This window comes from Rattus rattus, chromosome 2, assembly GCF_011064425.1.
Source record: "Rattus rattus isolate New Zealand chromosome 2, Rrattus_CSIRO_v1, whole genome shotgun sequence".
Lineage (NCBI taxonomy): Eukaryota > Metazoa > Chordata > Mammalia > Rodentia > Muridae > Rattus > Rattus rattus.
The window spans coordinates 140079973-140090326 of NC_046155.1; positions in this window are offsets into that span (position 1 = coordinate 140079973).

Sequence of the window (10354 nt, forward strand, 5' to 3'; positions counted from 1 at the left end):
TGAGCTTGGGAGATCTTTACACCTTCTGAGGTCTTCTTCAATTTCTTTCTTCAGTGTCTTGAAGTTCTTATTGTACAGATCTTTTACTTGCTTGGTTAAAGTCACACCTAAGTACTTTATATTATTTGGGTCTATTATGATGGGTGTCGTTTCCCTAATTTCTTTCTCGGCTTTTTTCTCTTTTGTGTAGAGGAAGGATACTGATTTATTTGAGTTAATATTATACCCAGCCACTTTGCTGAAGTTGTTTATCAGCTTTAGTAGTTCTCTGGTGGAACTTTTGGGATCACTTAAATATGCTATCATATCATCTGCAAATAGTGATATTTTGACTTCTTCTTTTCTGATCTGTATCCCCTTGACCTCCTTTTCTTGTCTGATTGCTCTGGCTAGAACTTCAGGAACTATATTGAATAAGTAGGGAGAGAGTGGGCAGACTTGTCTAGTCCCTGATTTTAGTGGGATTGCTTCATGTTTCTCTCCATTTAGTTTAATGTTAGCCACTGGTTAGCTGTATATGGCTTTTACTATGTTTAGGTATGGGCCTTGAATTCCTATTCTTTCCAGGACTTTTATCATGAAGGGGTGTTGAATTTTGTCAAATGCTTTCTCAGCATCTAATTAAATGATCATGTGGTTTTGTTCTTTCAGTTTGTTTATATAATGGATCAGGTTGATGGTTTTCCGTATATTAAACCATCCCTGCATGCCTGGGATGAAGCCTACTTGATCATGGTGGATGATTGTTTTGATGTGCTCTTGGATTCGGTTTGCCAGAATTTTATTGAGTATTTTTGTGTCCATGTTCATAAGGGAAATCGGTCTGAAGTTCTCTTTTCTTTGTTGGGTCTTTGTGTGGTTTAGGTATAAGAGTAATTGTGGCTTCATAGAAGGAATTCGGTAGTGCTCCATCTGTTTCAATTTTGTGGAATAGTTTGGATAATATTGGTACGAGGTCTTCTATGAAGGTCTGATAGAATTCTGCACTAAACCCGTCTGGACCTGGGCTCTTTTTGGTTGGGAGACCTTTAATGACTGCTTCTATTTCCTTATGAGTTATGGGGTTGTTTAACTGGTTTATCTGTTCCTGATCTAACTTCGGTACCTGGTATCTGTTTAGGAAATTGTCCATTTCCTGCAGATTTTCAAGTTTTGTTGAATGTAGGCTTTTATAGTAAGGTCTGATGATTTTTGAATTTCCTCTGAATCTGTAGTTATGTCTCCCTTTTCATTTCTGATTTTGTTAATTTGGACACACTCTCTGTGTCCTCTCGTTAATCTGGCTAAGGGTTTATCTATCTTGTTGATTTTCTCAAAGAACCAACTTTTGGTTCTGTTGATTCTTTCTATGGTCCTTTTTGTTTCTACTTGGTTGATTTCGGCTCTGAGTTTGATTATTTCCTGTCTTCTACTCCTCCTGGGTGTATTTGCTTCTTTTTGTTCTAGAGCTTTTAGGTGTGCTGTCAAGCTGCTGACATATGCTCTTTCCTGTTTCTTTCTGCAGGCACTCAGCACTATGAGTTTTCCTCTTAGCACAGCTTTCATTGTGTCCCATAAGTTTGGGTATGTTGTACCTTCATTTTCATTAAATTCTAAAAAGTTTTTAATTTCTTTCTTTATTTCTTCCTTGACCAGGTTATCATTGAGTAGAGCATTGTTCAATTTCCACGTATATGTGGGCATTCTTCCCTTATTGTTATTGAAGACCAGCTTTAGGCCATGGTGGTCCGATAGCATGCATGGGATTATTTCTATCTTTCTATACCTGTTGAGGCCCGTTTTTTGACCAATTATATGGTCAATTTTGGAGAAAGTACCATGAGGAGCTGAGAAGAAGGTATATCCTTTTGCTTTAGGGTAGAACGTTCTATAAATATCCGTTAAGTCCATTTGGCTCATGACTTCTCTTAGTCTGTCTACATCTCTGTTTAATTTCTGTTTCCATGATCTGTCCATTGATGAGAGTGGGGTGTTGAAATCTCCTACTATTATTGTGTGAAACCTTTACGTATGTAGGTGCCCTTGTATTTGGGGCATAAATATTTAGGATTGAGAGTTCATCTTGGTGGATTTTTCCTTTGATGAATATAAAGTGTCCTTCCTTATCTTTTTTGATGACTTTTAGTTGAAAATTGATTTTATTTGATATTAGAATGGCTACTCCAGCTTGCTTCTTCTGACCATTTGTTTGGAAAGTTGTTTCCCAGCCTTTCACTCCGAGGTAGTGTCTGTCTTTGTCTCTGTGGTGTGTTTCCTGTAGGCAGCAGAATGCAGGGTCCTCATTGCGTATCCAGTTTGTTAATCTATGTCTTTTTATTGGTGAGTTGAGGCCATTGATGTTGAGAGATATTAAGGAATAGTGATTATTGCTTCCTGTTATATTCATATTTGGATGTGAGGTTATGTTTGTGTGCTTTTCTTCTCTTTGTTTTGTTGCCAAGACGATTAGTTTCTTGCCTCTTCTAGGGTATAGCTTGCCTCCTTATTTTGGGCTTTACCATTTATTATCCTTTGTAGTGCTGGATTTGTAGAAAGATATTGTGTAAATTTGGTTTCTCATGGAATATCTTGGTTTCTCCATCTATGTTAATTGAGAGTTTTGCAGGATACAGTAGCCTGGGCTGGCATTTGTGTTCTCTTAGGTCTGTATGACATCAGTCCAGGATCTTCTGGCCTTCATAGTTTCTGGCGAAAAAGTCTGGTGTGATTCTGATAGGTCTGCCTTTATATGTTACTTGACCTTTTCCCCTTACTGCTTTTAATATTCTTTCTTTATTTTGTGCGTTTGGTGTTTTGACTATTATGTGACAGGAGGTGTTTCTTTTCTGGTCCAATCTATTTGGAGTTCTGTAGGCTTCTTGTATGCCTATGGGTATCTCTTTTTTTAGGTTAGGGAAGTTTTCTTCTATGATTTTGTTGAAGATATTTACTGGTCCTTTGAGCTGGGAGTCTTCAGTCTCTTCTATACCTATTATCCTTAGATTTGATCTTCTCATTGAGTCCTGGATTTCCTGTATGTTTTGGACCAGTAGCTTTTTCCGCTTTACATTATCTTTGACAGTTGAGTCAATGATTTCTATGGAATCTTCTGCTCCTGAGATTCTCTCTTCCATCTCTTGTATTCTGTTGGTGAAGCTTGTATCTACAGCTCCTTGTCTCTTCTTTTGGTTTCTATATCAGGTTGTTTCCATGTGTTCTTTCTTGATTGCTTCTATTTCCATTTTTAATTCCTTCAACTGTTTGATTGTGTTTTCCTGGAATTCTTTCAGGGATTTTGTGTCTCCTCTCTATGGGCTTCCACTTGTTTATTTATGTTTTCCTGGAATTCTTTCAGGGATTTTTGCAATTCCTCTCTGTAGGCTTCTACTTGTTTATTAATGTTTTCCTGTGTTTCTCTAAGGGAGTTCTTCACGTCTTTCTTGAAGTCCTCCAGCATCATGATCAAATATGATTTTGAAACTAGATCTTGGTTTTCTGGTGTGTTTGGATATTCCATGTTTGTTTTGGTGGGAGAATTGGGCTCCGATGATGTCATGTAGTCTTGGTTTCTGTTGCTTGGGTTCCTGCGCTTGCCTCTCGCCATCAGATTATCTCTAGTGTTACTTTGTTCTGCTATTTCTGACAGTGGCTAGACTGTCCTATAAGCCTGTGTGTCAGGAGTGCTGTAGACCTGTTTTACTGTTTTCTTTCAGCCAGTTATGGGGACAGAGTGTTCTGCTTTCGTGCGTGTAGTTTTTCCCCTCTACAGGTCTTCAGCTGTTCCTGTGGGCCTGTGTCTTGGGTTCACCAGGCAGGTCACTTGCAGAGAAAAGTTGGTCTTACCTGTGGTCCCGAGGCTCAAGTTCGGCTCATGAGGTGCTGCCTGGGCTCTCTGCAGTGGCAGCAACCAGGAAGATCTCGCCGCCCCTTCCAGGAGCCTCCGTGCACCAGGGTTCCAGATGTATTTTGGTGTTTTCCTCTGGAATCTGTAATGTGTGCAGAGAGCAGTCTCTTCTGGTTTCGCAGGCGTGTCTGCCTCTCTGAAGGTTTAGCTCTCCCTCCCACGGGATTTGGGTGCAGAGAACTGTTTATCCGGTCTGTTTCCTTCAGGTTCCGGCGGTGTCTCAGGCAGGGGTCCTCTCCCACGGGAGCCCAGAAGCCTTATACAGTTTCCTCTTGGGCCAGGGATGTGGGCAGGGGTGGGTAGTGTTGGTGGTCTCTTCTGCTCTGCAGCCTCAGGAGTGTCCACCTGACCAGGCGGTGAGGTCTCTCTCCCACGGGTTCTGGGAGCAGAGAGCTGCTGCAGGCCAGAAATATACTTCTTTTTTATTTATTTTTTTTTTCATTTTTTTCCATCTTAATTAACTTGAGTATTTCTTATTTACATTTCGATTTCCAGATTTCCGGGCCAACATCCCCCTAACCCCTCCCCCTCCACTTCTGTATGCGTGTTCCCCTCCCCATCCTCCCCCCATTACCACCCTCCCCCCCAACAGTCACGTTCACTGGGGGTTCAGTCTTGGCTGGACTGACCCTTGGCTCCAACCTCATAGGTAACAACGAATAGCCTAGTAAGAGCACCAGTGGAAGGGGAAGCCCTTGGTCCTGCCAAGAAAAATGCTTCTAATCCAAAAGGTTACAGCAATAAACAAGTCTACCTTAGAAGAATTAAATGAAGCAAAATAAATGCTATTATTTCTATTGTTCTTTTTTTAAAGTTATTGAAAACATTATACAATCAAATTCTTCCTCTCTCCATGTCATTTTGCTTTTTTCTCACCTGCTTACCCACCGAATTCCAATTCTTTTGTTTCTCTTTCTTTAAAAACAAGAGTTGTGCAGACATGTATGAGTAGAAGTAAACACATATGGAGACATGCATACATACACACAGACATACATATAGAAATTTAATATGAAACCAAATGATACAAGCAAAAGAACAAAAAGACAAAACAATGCCAAACATTAATATGATAGAATTTTTACAAAGATGCCAATGAATGGTTTTTTGTTTTTGATTTTGTTTTTTGTTATCTGCCCTTGGCCCATTGTTCTTAAATAATTTAAAAGCTTCATTAAAGAAATACAACAATGATGTGGTAATTATTGCTTAGGAATATGCTTAGAAAGAATTTTTAAGAATAATATAATAAGCTGAAAAATATATTCTACTGTAATGTTTCTGTACTATGGTGAAATTGGATAAGATACTTTTAATATTGGATCAAGTTACTGTAAGATGCATATGCCACTATTATAAATTGTAACAAGATCAGTATAAATAATTGATATTCTAAAAGGAATGGAATATAGTCATATAAAGTAATTAAGTAGATGTAGATAATGTAAAATTAGATAAGAAAATGAAATAGTGATGTCATGACTAGAAAACACATACAATATACCGTACAATTGTATAAAAAACATTTTAATGTTTAAATGATCAATTTTTAAATGATAGGTAATTTAAAATACAGAGATTGTGAGAATGAATTGACTCTATGATCTCCTAGTATTTATAAAAAAAAAAACTACTTTAAGAATTTAAGCAGAACAAAAATAAAGACATAAGAAAAGTTCACAAGAAAAAAGTAAATATATTGATTTCAGAAAATGTTTTCAAATCCAGAAAGAAATGAGGCATGAAGGTGATATTACATAATGATAACACATCATTCAGCAAGAGACAATAGTTATTAACAGTTTATATATAGGAGCAAAAATGGCAAATTACTTCGGGTAATTTTTAATAGCACTAAAAAGAAGAAACACAAAAATAGCCAAATTTAATTTAGAAGTGTCAACATCCTTTTTGTAACCATCAATAAAGTATCCATATCATTATAATGATAGAGATCACTGAACTAGCACTAAACAGTGAGCTGTCTAAGAGAGATAGTGTACACATCCAACAAGAAGATACAACAAATTATCCTAATCCAAACATGAAATATTCATTGTATATATTGCTCATGTTATGTGTCATTAAATACACATTATTAGATGCAAAAAGAGTATAAAATGCAGCAGTTCTCAAAAAATAATTTAAAATGAATAAAAAGATAGCTTAGTAATCATTATCAGGAAATTAAATATTACAACTCTTCAAAATAGCTACTTAAACTAGGCATTAGAGAAAATTGAATTTATTTTGGATAAGTTCAAACAAAAGTCCTAATCATAATTTATTTCTAGAATGTGTGTGTAGAGGAAACTTTTTTAAACAAACATATTTCTTAATTTACATTTCAAATGTTATTCCTTCCCTGGTTTTCTGTCCATTAGCACCCTCTCCACTCCCCCTTCCCCATAAGGGTGCCCCCCATCTACACCCCCTTACTGTCCCCCTGACATTTCCCTGGACTGGGTGGTCCAACTTGCAGGCTTCACACACACACACACACACACACACACACACACACACACACACACACACACACACACACATATATATATATATATATATATATATATATATATATATATATATATATGTCACATGTGGGGCAGGCTCTGAATGGCTGTTCCTTCAGTGTCTGCTCTAAACTTTGCCTCCATATCATCTCCTATAAATGTTTTTGTTCTCCCTTTTAAGAAGGATTAGAAGCATCTGCATTAGGTTTTACTTCTTCTTGAGCTTCCTGTGGTCTATGGATTTCATTTTGGTTAATTCAAGCTCTTGGGCTAATATCCACTTATTAATGAATGCATGCCAAGTGTGTCTTTCTGTGATTGGGTTACCTCACTCAGGATGATATTTTCTAGTTCATTCCATTCGCCTATGAATTTCAGGAAGTCATTGTTTTTGATAGCTGAATAGTAATCTATTGTGTAGATGTACCACATATTTTGAATCTATTCCTCTGTTGAAGGGCATCTGAGTTCTTTCCAGCTTCTGGCTATTATAAAAAAGGCTGCTATGAACATAGTGGGATATGTGTCTTTGTTGTATGTTGGAGTATCTTTTGGGTATATGCCCAGGAGAGGTATAGCTGGGTCCTCAGGTAGTGGAGTGTCCAATGTTCTGAGGAACCTCCAGACTGATTTCCAGAGTGGTTATACCAGTCTGCAATCCCACCAACAATGGAGGAGTGTTCCTCTTTCTGCACATTAGAGGAAATCTTATCACTGCAACCATAAAAGGAAAAAGCAACCATAAATGGAACAAACAACCATAAATGGAAACAATAGATATGTATGTCCTGATTGTCAGCATTAAATGTTTAAGAATGATAGGATCCATATGTCTTCATATTGATATATTTAATGTGTGCTTTTTCATATGAGAGTTAATATTAGTAGTTAAGAATGGAATAACAGTAGAATAGTTATGTCCTTAACATTTTTGCTACTATTGCACCAGTAGGAATATCATACTGGGTCAGTAACTATTTTAGCTCTCGGGGTTCACAGCTGTGTAAAATTATTTACTAATTTTTCCCTCAGTAATGCAAACAAAATTCTGTCATTAGATAGCAAATCGAGCTGACACATCTATGTAGACAATAAATACCTATATTTTTTTCTCAAAAATTAAGGTACCCAAATCCCAGCATGAACATATACAGAGTATCACCCATACTTAAACATAAATTGACAAATATAGATGCTGGAAGAGAGAGAGAGAGAGTTCCTTCTTTTCAGAGATGTAGTCCTGAAAGGCTACCCATGTAGGAGTGGTTTCTAACTCTGTGAATTTATCAGCAGCACTAAGTAGACAGAGTACATTGGAAATAAAAGAACATGTGGAGATTGGAAAAAATTGGAAGTACAACTTAAAAGAGTAGAACTGGGTGTGGATATGTTCAAATATAATTATATGTGTGTATGAAACAGTCAGATATAGAAAAGACAAAAATCATAAAATATTAGACTAAAAGAAAAAACATTTGCTATTGAAAAGTAAACAAGTTCAATATATTTATATAACAAATTTCCATCACTATAATTAGTGATCTCTGAGTTTTTATTGTTATTTAATAAATTCTGAAGTTTAGAAAAAAATTAACAAAATTTTACCAAAATGAATTCACTAATATGTACAAAATACCTAACTGAAAACTGTATCATATATTAGATATACAAATCCTCATCACCATTTATATTACAAAAACCCATGGTGGGGAAAATAAACAATAATATTGTGAGGTTAAAAATATTATGCACAAGAAAATGACATCGTCTAGATTATAGGCAATAAAGATAACAATAAACCTTATTTAACAATTAAAAACGCTATGTAGTGAAATCAAATATTTATTAGAAATATAAACTTTAGCAAACGAATATTTCAAGGCAATGTTGTCCACTGATAAAATATCTACAAAGACAACACTCAGCTCACTTCAAACATAAAGCTTAACACACTGCAGTAATTTAACAAATAAGGCCAGATTAGTATTTCTGACAGTATTCCTTTACAACATGTCTTTGGAAGTCTCATGTAGTTCATGAAGTTGAGAAAAGGAACTAGGGATTACAGATTATAATGAAAGAAATAAAATTGCCTTTCAATGGGTGGTATGACAGCCTTTAATTAAAGACCTGAAATGAATTTATAAAAGAAAAAACATGTATAGCTAGTACCTGGATCAAGAATTAAGTATATGAGCATTACTGTGACAACACTGAAAGAAACAATGTAATTATTTTCTTTTTGTAACATGTGTTTGTGTGTAAATATTCATGGGTGTGTGGTGTTTCTGCCACAACAGAGATGCAGAGGAAGACTTTAAGTGCATTTTCCCTTGTAACATGTGGAATCTGAAGATCAAACTAATGCCATGAGGCTTGGCAAAGTGTCTTTACCTGCTGAGCCATTTTATTGGATCAAAAAGAAAATAAATTTAAATTGTAAAATATTTTTTCTTGTCTTTAAGACTTCAGCCAGTATTTAACCATCTCTTGCTGTGTATGTGCTGGGAGGTAAAACAACATACTATAAAGGGTCTGGTAGATTATACAATCTTGTTTCATGCTGGCTAGAAAATAGAGAAAGACAAGAAGCGACCAGGTCATGTTCCCAGAACCAGAACCAAACTTTTCAGACTAGTCTCACCTCCTAATAATACTATCATATAATTATTGATATGTTATTTAGGAGATATTTCATTGATTAAATAGTTCCCAAGATTTATTCACTTGTCAAAAGTCTTTTATCTGCCAAACAGGAAACTAAATTGAAAAATTCAAGAGTATCTCAGACTCAAATGTTAAAATAAGATTAAAATACATATACCAGCTGGCTCCTTGCATACATGTTATAGACAAGTAAAATGGAAAATATTTAAACTAGAAAAAAAACTTTACAATAAAATATAAGTACTGAGGTACAGGATCCATTTTTCTCTATACATAAAAAATATAATACTTTTGTTTAAGGGATCAAAGGGCTAATTAGATAGGTCAGTAGTTGTAGATTTAAAGTCTCAATATAATCTTCTTTACTTCATCTACAGACTCAATGCAACGCTATTTAAAACAAAATTCCAAGATTAACGGATGAATTCTAAAGTTTATAGGAAAAGAAAAGAGATCTACCATAGTCAAAAAAGTGCTGAAATAGATTGAAAGTGAGTAAATGATTTATAAGAGTTTATTTTAACCTTTAATGGAAGAATATAGAAATCAAAGTAATTTCTCACTGGAAAATAATAAAGTATAATCCAGAATACAAGGGCCCAGAAGTAGAAAGTGCATATCCAGTGCCTAAATAATATGTTTTCAGGAGATTGTGATATAGTCTGGCATGGTAATGCAAATGTTATTCAGTAACTTAAGAGGAAAATGTAGAAAGATGAGCAGCCCGACGTTATACTTGGTCACATAAAAAGTCTAAGACTAGCCTGGGATATATAAGAATATACCTGAGAAAATACTTAATATTAAAAAGTTTCTAGAGCACAGTGGTGTACATATGAAAACAAGTGATCCTAGATTCAAACTTCATATATGATGAGTGTACTAAGTTTATTGAAGAACTGAGTATGAAATCAAAATATTCTGCACCTCAAAAACTGATGTAATTTTGGAGTCCATAATTTTTTCTTTTTTAATAATTTTATATTTCTTGGATATTTTATGTATTGACATTTTAAATGTTATTCCCTTTCCCCCCTCTTCCATGCTCCCTCCCTCCTTCCACTGATTCTGTGAGGATGCTCCCATTTCCACCAACTAGTCCAACTTCAAGACACTGAAATTACCCTACACTGGGGAAACAAGCCTTCACAGGACCAAGGGATTTCCTCCTATTGATGCTAGACAATGCTATCATCTGTGACAAATATGGCTAGAGTCATGGGTCCCTCTGTGTGTACTCATTGGTTGGTGGTTTAGACCCTGGGAACTCTGCTGCGGTTTGGTTGCTTGA